At 45.6% G+C, this 19,216-nt stretch overlaps 1 protein-coding gene and 1 non-coding gene across 5 annotated transcripts in view; one reads left to right on the top strand and one right to left on the bottom strand.

Annotated features, from left to right (window-relative positions):
• Nucleotides 1-19,216, top strand: part of ANKRD6 (ankyrin repeat domain 6) — a 185,998-nt gene that overhangs the window by 60,994 nt on the left and 105,788 nt on the right. The gene's annotated exons all lie outside the window — the stretch shown is intronic.
• On the bottom strand, nt 18,839-18,911 carry TRNAG-CCC (transfer RNA glycine (anticodon CCC)). Its single transcript has one exon. It is a non-coding gene; the product is annotated as a tRNA-Gly (tRNA).

Here is a 19,216-nt window from a genome sequence, read left to right as displayed (position 1 = left end):
ACTTGTATTTCTCACTGCCTTTTCCTAAAAAGTTATATTTTTACGGCATTTTATTTCCTTGAAATTGTCAGTTAATGTTGAGCTCATTCCTGTGATGTGTAGTGAAAGTGAAGTTGCTCAGTCGTGTCCGACTCTTTTGCAACCTCATGGACTGTAGCACCCCAGGCTCCTCAGTCCATGGGATCCTTCAGGCAAGAATACTGGAGTGGGTTGCCATTTCCTTCTCCAAGGGGATCGATCTTCCCAACCCTGGGATCGAACTCAGGTCTCCCACATTGCAGGCAGACTCTTTGCCGTCTGAGCCACCAGGGAATCCTGAATATGTAGTGAGCATCTTTAAACCAGATAGATGAAGAAAATCATGTTCCTCATTGGGGTGGCTCAGATGGTAAAGCGTCTGCCTACAATGTGGGAGACCCGGGTTCAATCCCTGGGTCGAGAAGATCTCCTGGAGAAGGAAATGGCAACCCACTCCAGTATTCTTGCCTGGAAAATCCCATAGATGGTGGAACCTGGAAGGCTACAGTCCATGGGGTCGCAAAGAGTCGGACACGACTGAGCAACTTCACTTTCACATTGTGAAACTAGTCTATGCTCGTTTCAGGGAGGCAGGAGTTCAGGCTGTAGAACAGACCTCCCACCTCATGCTCCTTCCTCTGGAACTGGGCTGTTTGATGCCTTTTTGTTTTCTTTAGTGAGATAGAATTTAGGTGTGAGAACATTTTGGGGTCAGTTTAAATTTTATTCGGGTTGAGAAATAGCAGCTAAAGGTCTTGTGTCTCAGCTGTCTGTCTGACTAGCATGATATCTTTTTCTATCTTTGCTCCCCCATCAGCCAAATTTCACATACTCTTATGTATTATGGCTTTCACATACTCTTATGTTTTATGGCTTTAATGAGTTTTTAATCACAAAAATAATTCAAGCTTATTATAAAAGTTCAAATGTTAGGTTTGAATGTATTGCATGCATGCATGCGAGCTCAGTCACTCAGTCAAGTCCATCTCTTTGCAACCCCATGGACTATAGCCTGACAGGATCCTCTGTCCATGGGATTCTCCAAGCAAGAATACTGGAGTGGGTTGGGAAAGCCCTTGAATATATCGCTTTTCAGTATTTTAGCTGGCTGCAAGGCCCACTCCCCACTTTGCCATGGTTTGTATCACCCCCAAAATTCATGTGATGCAACCAAATGCCCAATGTGATGGTCTTTGGAGGTGGGGCCTTTGGGAGGTGATTAGGGTTTGAGATGGAGCCCTCATGAATGGAGTTAGTTCTCTTATAAAAGAGGCTCAGAGAGCTCCCTAGTCCCTTCCATGTGAGGACACAATGAAAAGGCACCATCTGTGAAACAGAAAGCCAACTCTCACCAAACACCAAACTGGCTGGTACCCGATCCTGGACTTCCCAGTCTCCAGAATTGAGAGAAATTGCTGTTCCTTAGAAGCTGCCTAGCCTGCGGTATTTTGTTATAGCAGCCCACATGGACTAAGACATACTTCTCTCTCGGTATTAGTTTCCTGTGGCTTGTTGCAACAAATTCTCACAAACCGGGAGGAGTAGAACAATACAAATGTGTTCCCTCACAGCCCTGGAAGCCAAGGCTCCAGAATCCAGGTGTGGGACGGGCAAGCCCCCTCCAGAGGCTCTCGCAGGTTCTGTTCTTGACTCTCCCAGCTAGCTGGGGTGCAGATATCTTTTGGCTTGAGGCCACATCACTCCAGTCTTTGCTTCTGTCTTCACAAAACTGTTTCCTCTTGTGGTTGTCTGTGTCCCCAGATACCCTCTGCCTCTCACTTATAAGGATACATATGATTGCATTCAGGGCCCAAAAGGTAACATTCACTCTTTGGCCCTGTGAAGGTCATACTCGCAGGTCTCAGTCTTAGGGTGTGGACGTAACTTTTTTTGGGGGTACCATTCAACCCACTGCTGCTGCTGCTGCTAAGTCTCTTCAGTCGTGTCCGATTCTGTGCGACCCCATAGACGGCAGCCCACTAGGCTCCTCTGTCTCTGGGATTCTCCAGGCAAGAATACTGGAGTGGGTTGCCATTTCCTTCTCCATTCAACCCACTAGCTGTTGTTGAAGGAAAGATTATTATGACACAGGTTAAAATGGTAAGAAAGACTTTATTCAGGAATGTTGTGATAGGTGTCGGCTATTGCTGTAGGGGAGAGAGATTGGGCTCCACTCTGAATGTGACAAGAACAGATGGGGTTTTATAGCCAAGGAGGGGGTGGAGGGGAAGTTACTAAGAAGAGACATCAAGGGTAGGAGGAATTCTTGCTAAACTAACAGAATTCTTACTGAAGGCCAGCCAGAGTGATCAAGTATCACCCAAGGAATGATGGGGGAGGGGATGAAGAATTTGATCAGGTATTGAGGGTGATCAAATATTAAAGTGGGAAGTATTAAGGGTCCTAAACTGACTTGGCAGGATTCTTGCTAAAACTGGGCTTTGCAGGCTGGACAAGGATGGGGGACTACTGTGAGCTTGATTAGGAGAGAGTCTTTGTCACAGTTCTCTTAAGCAGTATTTTCCAGACTCAGAAAGACCATAAAAGCCAACCCAGATTCTCAACAACTGAGCCTGTGCCCCTAGGGGAGCTTCACGCTGCAGCTGCCTAATTGGAAAAGTGGCTCCATGCAGGGTTCTCCTCTTTTGTCGTCTGCAATCAATCTCTCTTGCCTTCCAGACCCCTTGCCTTGTGGACTTGCTGCCTTCTGTAGCAGGATCAGTCTACAGGACCCTCTGCTTCCGCCCTGCCCCCATGCCAACCCTGCCCCACCCGGCCCCTCTGCCCACCCCGCACATTAGAAAGCAGCACCTGCCTCTCCCTGAATGTTATTGTTTGGATTCAACCCATGAGGGCTGATGTTAGGGAACTCATTGTGACATCAGAGAGAATTTTAGATAAATCACTGTGTGGGAAGAGGAAACTGACTGCTGCTTTGGGGCCCAGAGTGGAAACATTTGGCAGCTGATAAGAAGCCCCTCGGTCATTCTAAGGTCCTGCTTTGGCAGGAACCCCGTCCGTGGCTTGGGGGTGGGGCAAAGCGGGTCTGACTTCAAGCCTGGTATCCGTGGCGGGGCAGCTGTCTGGGGAGCTCTTCCATAGCAGGAGCGGAGGGCTCTGTCTTCAAAATGACCTCATCCCTCTGGGTAGGACGAGGGTGGAACCGCGTCCAGATCTGTTGTTGGACTCACATCTGGGCAGGTGGTTGCTGGCCTGTGTCCTGTCCTGGAGACAGGTAATAAATCATTACAGCTAGTTACAGGTAGTAAATAAATGTCGGCTCAGTGACTCCCTAAATAGCTCCACTTGTGCTCCGGGGACCAGGAGGCCCTGCTTCACCGTATTTTCCAGGACTTCCATAGGCACCTTTTTCTACTACAGGATGAGACAATAGTGTTTTTTTCTTGTCAAACCGAAACTCTCTTCTTGGCCTTTTCAGGAATTCAGTACCCTAATTATACTGCATTTGGCTCACGTTTATTGAACCCCAGCCCTGTCCTGTGGTTTGTCTAGGACATTTCTTTTTTTTAATCTCATTTAACCTTTTACTGCCTTCAAGTTACAGGTATTATCTCCTTTTTTTTTTTTTTTTGAATGAAGAAACAGGCTCAGAAAGGTTTTGACCTGCCCAGGTTCTTAAGTCTAATGACAGTGGAGTCAGGATTAGAACCTGGGACTGGCGACTCCAACCAGTGTGCATGCTCAGGGCTCCCCCCAAGGACCCCCATTAAAGATGGGACAGAGCCTGGAGCTGACTGGGGCTGCCTTAGGTCTTCAGTATGTCATACTGAGCCTGTTGAAAATGAAAACTCTGAAACTGTCCTTCTCCAGAGCTTCTCCAGTGGCTCAGTGGGTAAAGAATCCACCTGCCAATGCAGGAGACACTGGAGGCCCAGGTTCAATCCCTGGGTCAGGAAGATCCCCTGGAGGTGGAAATGGCAACCCACTCTGGTATTCTTTGCTGGAAAATCCCCATAGAGAGAGAAACCTGGTGGGCTGCAGACCATGGGGTTGCAAAGAACTAGACACGACCGAGTGACTAAGCACGCAAGGATGCTGAGATGCAGTGAGATAGGCATTCTTGTATGTTGCCGTCGGTGGTATTGGAAGGACTCAAGAATACTGAAGAGAGGGATTGTTAGCAAGTAGGTTTTTGTTATTGTTGTTTTGGGTTAGTTTGTTTTTTCAAATAACTTAGGAGTTTCATTTGGGAAGACCATAGTTGAATGAATAACAGAAAGAATTGTGTGTAGGAAGGGATGTGGGGTCATCTAGAGTCCTTAGAAGGTAACATTCTCTTGGTGTGGTTAAGGGCTGTCAGAGGGCACAGTAAATCACAGCCAGGATCCCCTTTATAGCAAGCCTGCAGCGTGCAGACTGAAGTCAGTGTGCAAACTAGAGATGTGGGCAGAGATGTGATATGAAACCAGGGGTCAGCTGCACCAAGGCCCCGGAAATCTCTCTCTCCCCTCTTCTTTCCCTTTAGAGGAATGTGCCCTGGGGCCGTTTCAGATTTAAATCCCACTGTTTGTTTTTCAACTGACAACAAATAAACATTAAGTTTCAGAATTTAAGAATTTATGAGGTCTGTAAGTAAGAGGTTATGGTTTGATAGACAATATTGATGAAAAATTAAAATCCTGTTCCTTCTCACTTTGCAGCAGATAGACCTTCTATCCCAAACACAATGCCCCTGCTCTGGAGGACTTTGGAGCTTCCTTTACTCCTTTTTGTCTTCCTTGGTAGCTCAGCTGATAGAGAGTCCTGCAATGCAGGAGACCCCGTTCGATTCCTGGGTTGGAAAGATCCCCTGGAGAAGGGAATGGCTACCCACTCTGGTATTGTGGCTTGGAGAATTCCATGGACTGTGTAGTCCATGGGGTGACAGAGTCAGACATGACTGAGCGACTTTCACTTACTCTGTTTTGGTGTAAATTCAAAGTTGTCAGAAGTGCTTTCTTTTACCAAAGAAAATGAAATTAATTTTCCTTACTAGGTGGGTTTAATCTGATGTAATTTTGAATGGATTAAATTCTCCTGAATGTTAAAGCAAATAAAAAATTCCAAAAAACAAAAACTGTTGCTGACACAAGCTGATAATTTAGGATATTTAAAACTGAATTACAACCTTTAAACCACATTTATTTTTTGCTTGTCTTTTATTCAGCAGACTTTGTTTTTCTCGTTTCCTACTTTGTGACTTTCTAAACAGAGGGTTTGAATCACCTCCTCCTTGTCTGATAAGTTCCTGCTCTGCAGAAACGCTGAACTCGATGATTCAGCTGCACCAAGCAAAGACTTTGTTTGCTATTTTTCTTTTTTTATTTCTCATTTTTAGATTTGTAGGAAGGCTACAAGAAATGCTATGTGTCACTAGGTGCTGCTTTTCTATGACGTTAGTTCAGAACCACTGAAATCCTTGGAAAGTGTCCTTTTGTCAAAATTGTCTTTTTTTTTTTTCCACTTCTGTAAGCCTTATCTTCCTAAGTGTGGTACTGACATGTAACAGTGGTCGCATTTCCCTCTCTCGCTCTTCCTGTCTTTGGAGTTGTTTTTAAGATGCGTTTATTGGGGTGTGACTTACCTACCATAACACTTATCGGTGTGTTGTACAGCCGTCACTGCAGTGCAGAGTTAGGACATTTTCCTCACTCCTCATTGTTTGTGCCCATATGCAGTCAGTCCTCATGCCCGCCGCTAGCTACGGGCAACCATTGGTCTTCTTTCTGTCTCTATGTATTTGCCTTTTCTAAAAATTCCATATAAAATCATATAGTATGCATTTTTGTGTTTGGCTACTTTCATTCAGCTTTTCTTTTCTGTTTTTGGCCATGCCCCATGGCATGTGAGATCTTAATTCTCTGACCAGGGATGCAACCTGGATTGGAAGTGCAGAGTCTTAACCAGTGGACTGCCAGGGAAGTCCCCCTCATTCAGCCTTTTTTTTTTAAGGTTCATCCCTGAAGTATGTATTAGTATTTGTTCTAGAGTTATTAAAAAAAACCCGATTTTCTATTGTTTTAAAAAAAATCTATTTTCTGTTGTGGCAATTTCAAAGTTAGACTGGTATAGGTTACCCACATGTGCCTAACTCCCATATTCAATAATTAGGGATTTAAGAGTCAGTCTTGCTTCATCTACTGCCCCCCTTCTTTGCCTTTCCCTCCCACACTCTTGGATTGTTTTGAAGCCATCCTAAATGTGCTGTTACTTTGTAAATAGTTTAATATATACATTTGTATTTATCTCTTGCTTTTCTATAGTTAAAGAACTAATTATCTTTAGAAAAATGTGGGCACTTGGGTAAAGGAGAAGATGAAAGAGCTAAATTTGTACTTTAGCTAAAATATAACACTTCTGCTATGTTCACGGTGCTACATGTGGCAATCTACTGTGTGACGTATAAATCCTGTGTGCCTACCAGATCTGCAGTATATAATTACAGTACTTAATTCAGACATCAGTCTATAAGGATAACAGGTTTTCCTTCCAACATTTTTAAGTGTGAGATTAACACATGCACACTACTGTATATAAAACAGATAATCACAGGGACCTATTGAACTATATTCAATATCTTGCAAAGGAAATAAAACTGAAAAAGAACATATGTATATGTATTACTGAATCACTTTGCTGTACACCTGAAACTAACCCAACATTGTAATCAACTCTAGTTCAGTGTTTTAATAAAGAAGTAATATAGGGGAAACCCAAGCACACTTTACCCAAGTTTGCCAGTGGTAACACCTGGTACAGAACCATTCCACAGTATCACAACAAGAATATTGACTCTGATACAAAGTACGAGACATCACTTTCTCCTTAAAATCTAGCAACCACTGATCTGTTCTCTGTGTCTGTAATTTTGTCATTTCAAGTATGCTGTACACATGGAATCATACAGTAGATGACATTTTGGTTGCATTGGCATTTTTCACTCAGCGTAATTCTCTGGGGATTTATCCAGGGTGAGAAAAAAAGAGAACGAGAAATGTGTTACGGAGAATAATAAGTCTGTTGAAACCTGTTACGCAGAAAGGTAAAAGCAGATAATTTCAAATTTCCTAGTCGGAAATGGTGACCAAGGTAAAAATACTCTTTGGTCATAATTTCTGTTGATGAGGGGCCCAGTTGGCTGTGGATGAGATGGAGTTTTATTTAAACTGGAATAGTCAAGGGGAAGTAAACTCCTACAGAGCTTTGCTTCTGCACAGACATTCGTTTACAAAATTACTGAATATAAAATAAAGGCTTCTTTGTGGAATGTGCACACAATTAGATAAAGATTCCTGTGGCAGCCGCTTGAGGCAGGCCATCCTGAAGCACATTCCCAGCCACCTTCTCCCTTGCCTTCCTCTGTGATGGAGACTGGAAATTTGAATGTTTAACTTTCCTAACCACTTTCTAGCTAGGGGTGGCCATGTGATGCCAATGAGATAGGGCCAGTGCTGCTGAATAAAAATATATATGTAAGGTGGAAAACGTCTTTGACGCTTTTGCCTTCTTTCTGCCTGACACCTAGATGTGACACCTGGAGGTAGAGCAGCCACTTTGGCATCATGAGCTGATATGAGGATTAAAGCCATCACACTGAGCATGGCAAGGTATAAAAACAAAGGGAGCTTGGGTCCCTGAGTGCATTATTGAACTGTTGCCCATCTAAGACTGCCTTCTTCAGGGCTTCTTCATATGGGGTGAAAATAAGCCCCTATGTCACAAAGCCTGGTTAGTCAGGTTATTACTATTACTATTTTGTTGTTGTTGTTGTTATTTGCAGCTAAATGCATTCTTCTTCAGTGATATTGATGTATTTGTAGCTTTTTTGCCACCTCAATGCACTCTCACACCTAAGGCCACTCTGGACCTGGGAAATTTTAAGCCAGGAAAGTCCTAGATGATATCCAGCAGTTCTCAACCAGGGGGTGGAGGTCTCAGTATTTGTGGGTGCCACTGATATTTAGCAGCTAGAGGCCAGGGTACTAACAGCCTGGGTGGCGTGGAGCAGTCCCACAGCACAAATGTTCCTGTTAAAAATGCCAGAAATGCCTGGTAAGAAACACTGATGTCATCAGCTTCCCTGACTAGCCCTAGTCAGGACTGATTAGAGCCAGCCCAGGACCCTGGAGACCCTGCTGCCCTGATTTGAGCAACGTGGAGGAAGTCCCCTTCCCACGCATACCTCTCTTAAGTGTAGCCTGGCTTCCCTCTCACCTCTGTTACAGTGCCCTCCTTGATGCCTCAAGCCTCCAGCATCACGGCTGCTTTCCAAGTGGGGGATTGATGGCCCAGCAAGCTAGCGAGTAAGGGGAAAAGCCTGAAGTGCCCACCGAAACCCCTAACGACCCTGCAGAACCAGACTCTGAAAAGTCTCTGAGGCATCTGGGCCTGGAGTTTGTTAGTTTCAGTGCATTTGTCTTCCAGGCAGCCCTACTATTAATAGTATCATGTGATACTTTTTGAAATAAGTAAAAAGAGAAAAAATGCATTAAAGATGAACAGTAGCTGGAAGGGGAAGAGTCCTGGCTCTGGCACCAGGTGCATCTTCTTCCAAGCGTTCTCACAGGTAATAGGGGTGATGGCAGAGCAGCCATCTCCCAGGTCTGGGTGGAGATGAAAGGGGATGTGGCCTGGGAAAGCACTTTGGGAATGGTAAATGGCTTTATATTCTCATTAGAACAATGATGCTTTTAATGGCTTTGGGCATTAATCATAGACAAGGTCATGTAACAGGACCGTAGGTCGCAGTTTAAGTTTCTGTTGATTCTTGTTTTATTTTGATTTATTAGGTCCAAGGGAATTGATTTCAGGCCAGGGCAATGGGTTGAGTAAGTAATAAAGATAATAGGGACGCCCTTAGCAAAGTCAGAGCTGTGCCCAGCTTACTCATATTTTTTCCAGCACAGAAATGCACAGCTTTTACTGTATCTGAAAGACTTTGCTGGGAATGTGCCTCAAGATGAGGCTTGCACATGGGGCCATTTCTTAGGAGTTTATTTTTCCGCATCCTAATTGCAGAACGCATTGTGATTAGAGTGCGTCTCCTTTTTTTTTTTTTTTTTTGGCCGCAGCATGCAAAACTTCCCCAACCAGGCATTGAAGCCACACTCCCTGCATTGGAAACGCAGTCTTAACCACTGGGCCACCGGGGAAGTCCCAGAATACTTCTTACATAGTACCTAAATGCTGCTGCTGCTGCTGCTAAGTCGCTTCAGTCGTGTCCGACTGTGTGACCCCATAGACGGCAGCCCACCAGGCTCCCCCGACCCTGGGATTTTCCAGGCAGGAACACTGGAGTGGGTTGCCATTTCCTTCTCCAATGCATGAAAGTGAAAAGTGAAAGTGAAGACGCTCAGTCGTGTCTGACTCTTAGCGACCCCATGGACTGCAGCCCATCAGGCTCCTCTGTCCATGGGATTCTCCAGGCAAGAGAGCTGGAGTGGGGTGCCATTGCCTTTTCCAACATAAATGCTACCTGCAACATCAAGGTGTAGACTTGTCTAATCGAGATCTCTTAGGGAAGCACCAGTATGAGTCCTATTTTCAATGTCTCACCCTTTAAGAAGGGGCTTCCCTGGTGGCTCAATGGTAAGAATCTGCCTCCAATGCAGGAGATGTGGGTTGATCCCTGGGTTCGGAAGATCCCCTGGAGGATGGCACAGCAACCCACTCTAGTATTCTTGCCTGGAAAACTCCATGGAAAGAGGAGCTTGGCAGGATCAGTCCAAAGGGTCGCAAAGAGTCTGACATGACTGAAGCGACTTAGCTAGCACACATGCGCACACACACACCCTTTAAGGAACACGTGCTTATAAAAACAGATGAAAACTTTCAGCAAAGCATCTCTTGGGTCTGCCCTTCCTGGAGTCCTTGAGGCTTGATTAATATTTGCATTCAAAAGGGAAGGGCCTTCTTGGCAAATAGAGCACGCACACCAGTCCTTGTAGGGTCGATTGCTTAGAACCCCTTCAGCTTAAACATTCTCTGGAAACATTTCTTCGACTCCCAGCCTTGTGAACACCCATCTTATTCAGAGCTCGGCCTAATACCCTTGTCTCTAACCTTCTGTCAACTGTGTATCCTGCAGCATCCTTGCATCAGAGAGAACTATTTCAGTGACTTGAGGGGTTTCAGTGCTGACATTGTCTGGGAAATCCTTGAAAAAGATGTTTCTCACACTGGAGTGAATGGGCGTTTGTGTGTTGCCTAGTACTGAGTGCTATAGCGCAGGTTCTTCTTTTTCATTGCTTTTCATTGAAAGGGCATCGTGGTGCTGAATCTTTACTTTTGAGACAGCTCTTCAAAGTAAAGAAGACAGAAAACAACAAAATTCTGTAAATCAATTATCCTTCAATTAAAAAAGAAAGCAAATGGAGCATAGACTTGAACTGTGTGCTGCAGGTAATCTTATGCCCCAGCCCATCCTGACCTGCCCCATTTCTCTCCTTCTTGAATTTAATGGGTCTGGTTTGCAGAGTAGATTCTCAGGTGTTCACCTTCATTGGTTTTCAGCTGAAAGTTCTAGTTGGCTGCCACTGTACATACACAGTTAGCACCATTACTTAGTCCCTGCGTTCTCATTAACATTAAATTACACTTGCCTTAAATTTTTAAAAATTCTATTTCCTCACTGGTTATTGGATGTTAGTAACGTTTTCTCATGAGGTCTGCCACATTTCCTCACAGCAATAATTAGAATCATTACGATAACAGTCATATCTGGAATTTACACTGCCTATTTACTTAAAATTTTATTTTTGTTTTCGTGTATATAGTCATTTTAAAGAAAATAATATTCCAATAATTAACATAACCCTAATAAGAATAATCTAACTGTAATTATCTCAGGCAGAATAACCATTTCAACGTCTCAATAGAGATATGAAAGGATATAAGCCCATATCCCTGGCTACCAGGCTGACAGCCTAGTCTTGTTTTTTGGAACTGTCTGGGCAATAAATAAATATTTTGAAAAAACAGCTATTAAAACATGTGCAGATTCGATCCTCGTGTTTCTTACCTGACAGGACCCTTTTGGATCTTTTGGCTCTTGTTGAGAAAATATAGCAATTAAATACCATTATGATAATAACTACAGAAATGTAGGCCTTACAATGTGGCAGGACTCTTCTAATCCTGTTATTTATTTTAATGCACTTAATTAAAAACACAGAGATCTCAATATGTGGTATGACTAGAAAGCCTGCCAATCTCTAGCTAATGGTCTGCCTCCTCAAAGAATTATTCCATTCATCACAGAGAGGGGTGCAACTGGGGTGGTTCTCACAAGACTGCCCATCCTTTGCTGCCACTGTTCCAAGTTCACTCTAACCCAGGTGGTAGCCCCCTATCGTCCCCTCCCCAGCCTCCTGCTGATGCTTCAGGAACGCCTCCATCAGCTGCAGCCCGCAGGCACCAGAGGGCTTGGCTTGGACCCATGCAGTCCTTGCAGCTAGAATCTGGAGTCATCTGCAGGAGCCCTCTTGCCGAGATTAGGGACCAGGCTACAACTACCATGCCTGTTGGGCCTCCCAGGTGACCCAGTGGTAAAGAATCTTCCTGCCAGTGCAGGAGATGTGCATTTGATCCCTGGGTTGGGAATATCCCCTGGAGAAGGAAATGGCACCCCACTCCAGTATTCCGGCCTGGGAAATCGCATGGACAGAGGAGCCTGGTGGGCTATAGTCCATGGGGTTGCAAAGAGTCAGACATGACTGAGCGGTTAAAGAACAACAATAACGGCGCCTGTCAGGCGATGCCCAGCTGCTTGCATTAGAACATTGGTTGGGCTGATGCTCTTTAGCTGCTGGGGCTCTTAAGGCAGGACTGGAAGGAAGACAGGGAAAGGGGGTCCCACTGCCTCTAAGTCATGCTCTCTGCCTGCTTAGCAAGCAGTGTGGACAGGCCCAGGGTAGCGGAGAGGACAGAAAGTCAGTAGACTCACATCGATGGAAGTGTTCCTCTTAAGCTTGCTGCATCTCTTACAGCCCTGTGGAATGTGGAAGGGGGGTTCCGGGTGCCCTGCTTGGAGTGTGGACTCCTGGGTCAGATGGAACCTGAATTTGGCCCCTAGCACTGCTCATCACTACCCCTATGGACAGGAACAAGCTAACCAGTCCCTTAGAGTCGTCATCTATTTGTTCAATTCAAAACAGTTCCTGCTCTGTGGAGCTAGAGGAGGGTGAAACACAGGAAACAAAATAAATGAATAATGCTAGGTGCTAAGGCTGCAGTCTTAAATGAGGTTGTCAGAGAAGGCATCGCTGATAAGGTAACATTTGTGCCAACCCCTGTAGGGGTCGAGTGGGAGGGCCATGTACATTCTGTATAGAGGGACAGTCATGCACAGGTCCTGTGGCAGGGGTACCTGTTGTGTTGAAAGAGTAGCAGGGAGGCCAGTGTGGCTGGAGTAGAATGAGCCAGGGGACTAATGGTTGTGATCAGAGAGGAAAGAGGAGGCCTTTGATCTGGAGGGCTCAGTAGACATGGTACAGACCTGGGCTTCTGGGCCATATGGGAAGCCATGTTCGGGGATGGGAGTAGGGGGCTTGAACATGTAGAAGAGTAACAGAATCTGGCCTAAGGTTTCCTTACCTTGGCAGTTGTGATGAGGGATAGTTGCGGGGAGGGGAAGGGCTCGAACAGGAAGACCAGGCAAGAGGCTATGCAGCCCACAGAGGAGACAGGATGGAGGCCTGGACCAGGATGTGGTAGGGGAATGAGGGGAAGTGGTCAGATTGTGGATGTACTGAGTAATATCTGCCTGATGGAGCGGTTGTAAGGTTAAATGAGATGCATACAGCTGCTGCTGGCATGTATTGGGTCCTTGGTAAAGGCCAGCTGCCACTGCTGCTTGTTGTCTTGCTGGGCAGCCCTGACGCACACACAGCAGTCAGGTCAGAGATTTGTCCATCTGGTCAGCTGTAGCAGTTGCTGGGACTGGAACTCAGAATTGCTGGCTTTAAACCAAATAGAATGCCCCCTGCCTTTCCCTGCAGATCTAAATCACTGAAACCAGGGGAAGCACTTGATCAAATCACACAGGAAAGAATGCTGCTCTCATGCCTGACATGGTGTGAGCTTTGGCGTTGAAGCAGCTGGTTTCCACATCCCGTGTGTTCACAGGTGGTGTGATGGCTGGTCGGCCTGTCATGTCTCCTTGAGTTTGGCCTTTTTGTTGGGTTTTCCTGGGCATCCTCCACCCCCTGCAGGCAGTGGGCCTGACCCTCCTCCAGGACTCTGGTTCTCAGGCTGCCCTTCACCCGTGCGCCTAACGTGCAGTTTCAGTGCTTGTCACCCATCCTGAAGTTGAAAGACTGAGCTTTGGAAAGTAAACGGAAGAGGGATAACTGCCTTCCCATTTTTTAATCATGGCAAAAGATACAGGATTTCCGTTATGAATAAGTAAGCATTTAGTGCAGGAAACAGAAACCACTCTCAGGACTTCACGCAGGAAGAGATGGGAATTAAGTGGTCACAGACTTACTGGAAGGGGCAGAGCCCTGAGGAGCCCTAGGCTGTACCCAGGGTGACTCCCAAAAGTTTGAAGAACGGGCCCACCAGCAGACTCCCAGCTCAGAAGATGTTAACTGGGACTGTGGGTTCAGGAACCCACTCCCGGCCTGGGTTTCAGGGAGCAGGCAGCCTGAATGGGGAGGGGCTAGCCATCACCACGGAGAATGGTTCTGGAATGCGGCTGCAGAAAACCTCCCATCTCCCCACCTTGCTTGCCAGCCACTGCTGTACAGGGCAGGCCTCTACTTGGCTTCCTATTTTGTGCAGGTGCCTCCAGTTGGATCGCAGCCCAATCTCTAACTGCAGGTGTGGGGTCTGCAAAGTGTAGTTTTTGTTTTCTGCCCTCCAGCCAGGAGGAGGATGAGGTGAGGTCAAACACGCCGCCTCCCCGTCTCCAGTGACATCCCGCTTGCCTGCAGTGGGTATGGTGGGGCCCCTCCTTCCGGTTGTGTTAGCTTGGCCCGTGTTGAGAAGATATCACCCGCAACATAAAACTCTGCATTAAACACCAAATCCAACTGTCAATATTTTCCCAGCTTATCTTTGGTACAGTGCCGTGTACTTTGTAATGGAGGAGCTCGTATAATCAGTTACATTGTGGTGACCCTCGGAGGTCTGTAAAATAAACAAAGTAGACCTGACAATCAGAGTTTGGTTTATTTAAATTTGGAGAAAGTACGGAGCCTGAATTTCTATTTATCACAAAATGCTTTTATGGTTCATGTCATTGCTTAAAAAGACCAGGCTAGTCACACTGTTTATCTAAAATGACATGATCAACATTTGGTGTGAACAGCACTTTTAGCAGACTGTTTTCACTCTGAAAATATGCAAGAGTGAGTGTCGGATCCAAGTAGAGGTTAACAGAAACACGAACTGCCATCAACACTGCCCTGGCCAGTCTGAGTGCTCTGGAGCCCTGAAATAGCCATTTCTGGCAGCTTTGTGTCGAGTCCATTTTGTAAAAGTTGATTAAATTTCTCTAACCATTACCTGACAAAGCAGCAGAGAATTAAGGTGGCCTATTCGTTTGGGAGCTAAATCAGACAGAATGAACATGAACCAGAGCCCAGATAGGATAGATGGCTGCTGGTGACCTCATCTGAAGGATAGGTTGCTTTTGCTATAATAGTAAGTCCGAGCAGTCACGGGGGCTTCCCCGGCAGTAAAGAATCTGCCGGCAATGCAGGAGATGCAGGAGACGTGGGTTTGATCCCTGGGTTGGGAAGATCCCCCTGGAGTAGGGCATGGCAACCCACTCCAGTATTCTTGCCAGAAAAATCTCGCGGACAGAGGAGCCTGGCGGGGCACAGTCCGTGGGGTCACAAAAGAGTGAGACACGACTGAAGTGACTGAGTATGCATGCATCAGTCATGGGGTTCCTGAAGAGTCCCCTGGATGATACACCAGAAACTGGCAGATCGATGCCTCTCTGAAAATTGGAGGTTGGGGTAAAAAAAATCAGTAAAATGCCACTTTATATCTAATCAGTTCAGTTCAGTTCAGTTCAGTCACTCAGTCGTGTCTGACTCTTTGCAACCCCATGAATCGCAGCACGCCAGGCCTCCCTGTCCATCACCAACTCCCAAAGTTCACTCAAACTCACGTCCATAGAGTCGGTGATGCCATCCAGCCATCTCATCCTCTGTTGTCCCCTTCTTCTCCTGCCCCCAATCCCTCTCAGCATCAGAGTCTTTCCCAGTGAGTCAACTCTTCGCATGAGGTGGCCAAAGTACTGGAGTTTCAGCTTTAGCATCATTCCTTCCAAAGAAATCCTAGGGCTGATCTCCTTCAGAATGGACTGGTTGGATCTCCTTGCAGTCCAAGGGACTCTCAAGAGTCTTCTCCAACACCACAGTTCAAAAGCATCAATTCTTTGGCGCTCAGCCTTCTTCACAGTCCAACTCTCACATCCATACATGACCACTGGAAAAACCATAGCCTTGACTAGACGGACCTTAGTTGGCAAAGTAATGTCTCTGCTTTTTAATATGTTGTCTAGGTTGGTCATAACTTTTCTTCCAAGGAGTAAGCGTCTTTTAATTTCATGGCTGCAGTCACCATGTGCAGTGATTTTTGAGCCCTCCAAAATAAAGTCTGACACTGTTTCCACTGTTTCCCCATCTATTTCCCACGAAGTGATGGGACCAGATGCCATGATCTTCGTTTTCTGAATGTTGAGCTTTAAGCCAACTTTTTCACTCTCCTCTTTCACTTTCATCAAGAGGCTTTTTAGCTGCTCTTCACTTTCTGCCATAAGGGTGGTGTCATCTGCATATCTGAGGTTATTGATATTTCTCCCGGCAATCTTGATTCCAGCTTGTGTTTCTTCCAGTCCAGCGTTTATCATGACGTACTCTGCATAGCAGTTAAATAAGCAGGGTGACAATATACAGCCTTGACATACTCCTTTTCCTATTTGGAACCAGTCTGTTGTTCCATGTCCAGTTCTAACTGTCGCTTCCTGACCTGCATACAGATTTCTCAAGAGGCAGGTCAGGTGGTCTGGTATTCCCATCTCTTTCAGAATTTTCCACAGCTTATTGTGATCCACACAGTCAAAGGCTTTGGCATAGTCAATAAAGCAGAAATAGATGTTTTTCTGGAACTCTCTTGCTTTTTCCATGATCCAGCAGATGTTGGCCATTTGATCTCTGGTTCCTCTGCCTTTCCTAAAACCAGCTTGAACATCAGGAAGTTCACGGTTCACATATTGTTGAAGCCTGGCTTGGAGAATTTTGAGCATTACTTTACTAGCATGTGAGATGAGTGCAATTGTGCGGTAGTTTGAGCATTCTTTGGCATTGCCTTTCTTTGGAATTGGAATGAAAACTGACCTTTTCCAGTCCTGTGGCCACTGCTGAGTTTTCCCAATTTGCTGGCATATTGAGTGCAGCATTTTCACAGCATCATCTTTCAGTATTTGAAACAGCTCCACTGGAATTCCATCACCTCCACTAGCTTTGTTCGTAGTGATGCTTTCTAAGGCCCACTTGACTTCACATTCCAGGATGTCTGGCTCTTTATATACCTAAATAGATAGTTAAATGTATAGGGGACTTCCCTGGTGGTCCAGTGGTTAAGACTCTGCTTCTAGTGCAGGGGAGCGGGTTCAGTCCCTTGTTGTGAAAGTAGGATCCCACAGGCCACGAGGTCAAAAAGTAAAGTCAAGTCAATAATGCTAAAAATATAAAATTAATAACATTCTAAAGACACCTGTTTCCAAAGTACAGTGTATTCCTTGGCAACCCTTTTAAACCATTCTCTTCTGTCGTTCAGGAAGCATTGCTGCGGTTGTCATGGACTGATCAGCGGCCGTTGCTTTTCCTCTGTAGCCTGCACTTTTCCCTCCAACATTTGACTTTGAAAATTGTCCTGTGTACAGCAAAGCTGAAAGAATTGTACAGTGAACATCTGTATAGCCACCACCTAAATTCCACCATCAGTATTTTATTAAGATTGCTTTATTCCCTACAGTTATAGATGCTTTACCATCTACAGTCAGGTAGTTATTGCTGCATAGCAAATTACTCCAAACTAAGGACTCCTTTTGGCCAGTCCTCATGGCTTGTGGGATTTAGTTCCCTGACCAGGGATTGAACCTATGCCCCCTGAAGTGGAAGCATAGTCTTAACCACTGGATCACCAGGGAATTCCTGGAACTTATTTAAAACAATAAGCATTTATTATCTCACTTAGTCCTTATGAGTCAGAAATTGGGGAATGGCTTCTCTGAGTTGTTCTGGCTAGAGGTTCCCTGAGAAGCTGCAGTCTGGACATTGGCCAGGGATTACAGTCATCTGCAACGTGACTGGTGCTGGACAGCTCACTTCCAAGAGGGCTCACTCACATAGCTGATGGCTTGAACCTTCAAAGATGGCACAAGGCAGTTTCAAATGGGTGCTATTCACACTGGTGGTTGCCAAGGGGCATGGGGTTAGGGGAGGGATCAAGTGGGAGATGGGGATTAGCAGACGTAAGCTTTTATATAGAGAATGGGTAAACAATAAGGTCCTACTGTATAGCACAAGGAACTATGTTCAATATCCTGTAATAAACCCTGCTGCTGCTGCTGCTAAGTTGCTTCAGTCGTGTCCGACTCTGTGCGACCCCATAGACTACAGCCCACCAGGCTCCCACTATCCCTGGGATTCTCCAGGCAAGAGTACTGGAGTGGGGTGCCATTTCCTTCTCCAATGTATGAAAATGAAAAGTGAAAGTGAAGTTGCTCAGTCGTATCCAACTCTTAGCGACCCTATGGACTGCAGCCCTCCAGGCTCCTCTGTCCATGGGATTTTCCAGGCAAGAGTACTGGAGTGGGGTGCCACTGCCTTCTCCAGTAATAAACCGTAGTGGAGAAGAATATAAAAGGAATGTATATATGTATGTATAACTGAATTACTTTGCTATCTAGCAGTAATTAATATAATATTGTAAATCAACTAAGCTTCAATTAAAAACACAATTATATGTAACAATCACAACTATATAACCTAATATAAAAAGTTACAACCTCAGGGAATTCCCTGATGGTGCAATGGTTAGGACTCCACGCTTTCACTGCTGAGGGTGCAAGTTCAATCCCTGGTCAGGGAACTAAGATCCCACAAGCCATGCAGTGCAGCCAAAAAAAAAAAAAAGTTATAAACACAAATGTACCCCTAAGCTTGTCATTAAAAAATGTGAAAACATTTTATATGGAAGTTTTATACAAATTAAATATTTAATATCTTTCCTTATTTTAAAAAATGGGTGCTGTTGACAGTAAGTAACTCAGAAATGATGGAGTGGGGCTGGAGGATTCAGGGAAAGCTTTGCCCTAAAGGTGAGACTTGCCTGGTGTGGCATTCCAGCCAGGGCTGATGCTAACACCAGTGCAGAGCAAGAACTTCAGGTGGAGTGGGGAAGCAGAATGAGACCCTCATCTCAGACATGTCCCTGCTCCCTGGGACCCTGCTCCCAGGCAGCAGGGCAGGAAGGGTTCCGAGGACTGGATTGTATCAGCTTTAATGGCTCCTAACAGGACGGGCCTCAGCTCCCCAGATTGAGATCTTTAGACGTGGCCATTGATGTTTGAAATATAGCAGCATCCAAAAACTTCCTTTCCTAGGTACACAGACATTTTAATTCACACATTCATTGTATTCCTTTGAGGTTGAAATATTGTGGATGGTTCTCTGCTCTTTAAAGCTTCTTTCTATTGAAAGTGGGTTTTTTTTTTCCCCCCTCAAAGCACATCTTTCTAAATTTTTTAAACAATTATTTCTTTGGCCGTGCCAGTTCTTAGCTGCAGCATGGGATCGAGTTCCTTGACCAGGGATGGAACCTGGGCCCCCTGCGTTGGGAGCACAGAGTCGTAACCATTGGACCACCAGGGAAGTGCCTCCTAATTTTTAAATGTGTATTCCTGTTCCTGACCCCAGAACAGGGCCAAATGGGATAACAGGGAATGCTTGGCTCCCTTAAACCAGGAGGATGATAGCTACTGCTCCTCTATCACAGGTGAAGCCCCCATCCAGGACACTGGTGGGGAGGCAAAGACAAGGGGGGTGCCTCCTGAGTGCTGTGGGGGGCGGTTTGTGGAGGGTTTTGGGGCCCTCACCCAGCGGTGGAAGGAGAGTTCACCCTGCCCTGGGGGAGGTCAGCTGCCCTCTGAGTGGGTTCCGACCCCCCTCTGCCTTCC

This window comes from Ovis canadensis, chromosome 8 (genome assembly GCF_042477335.2).
Source record: "Ovis canadensis isolate MfBH-ARS-UI-01 breed Bighorn chromosome 8, ARS-UI_OviCan_v2, whole genome shotgun sequence".
Taxonomy (NCBI): Eukaryota; Metazoa; Chordata; class Mammalia; order Artiodactyla; family Bovidae; genus Ovis; species Ovis canadensis.
The sequence above is the reverse complement of the archived record's forward strand: the minus strand, read 5'-3'. Positions and strand labels throughout refer to the sequence as shown.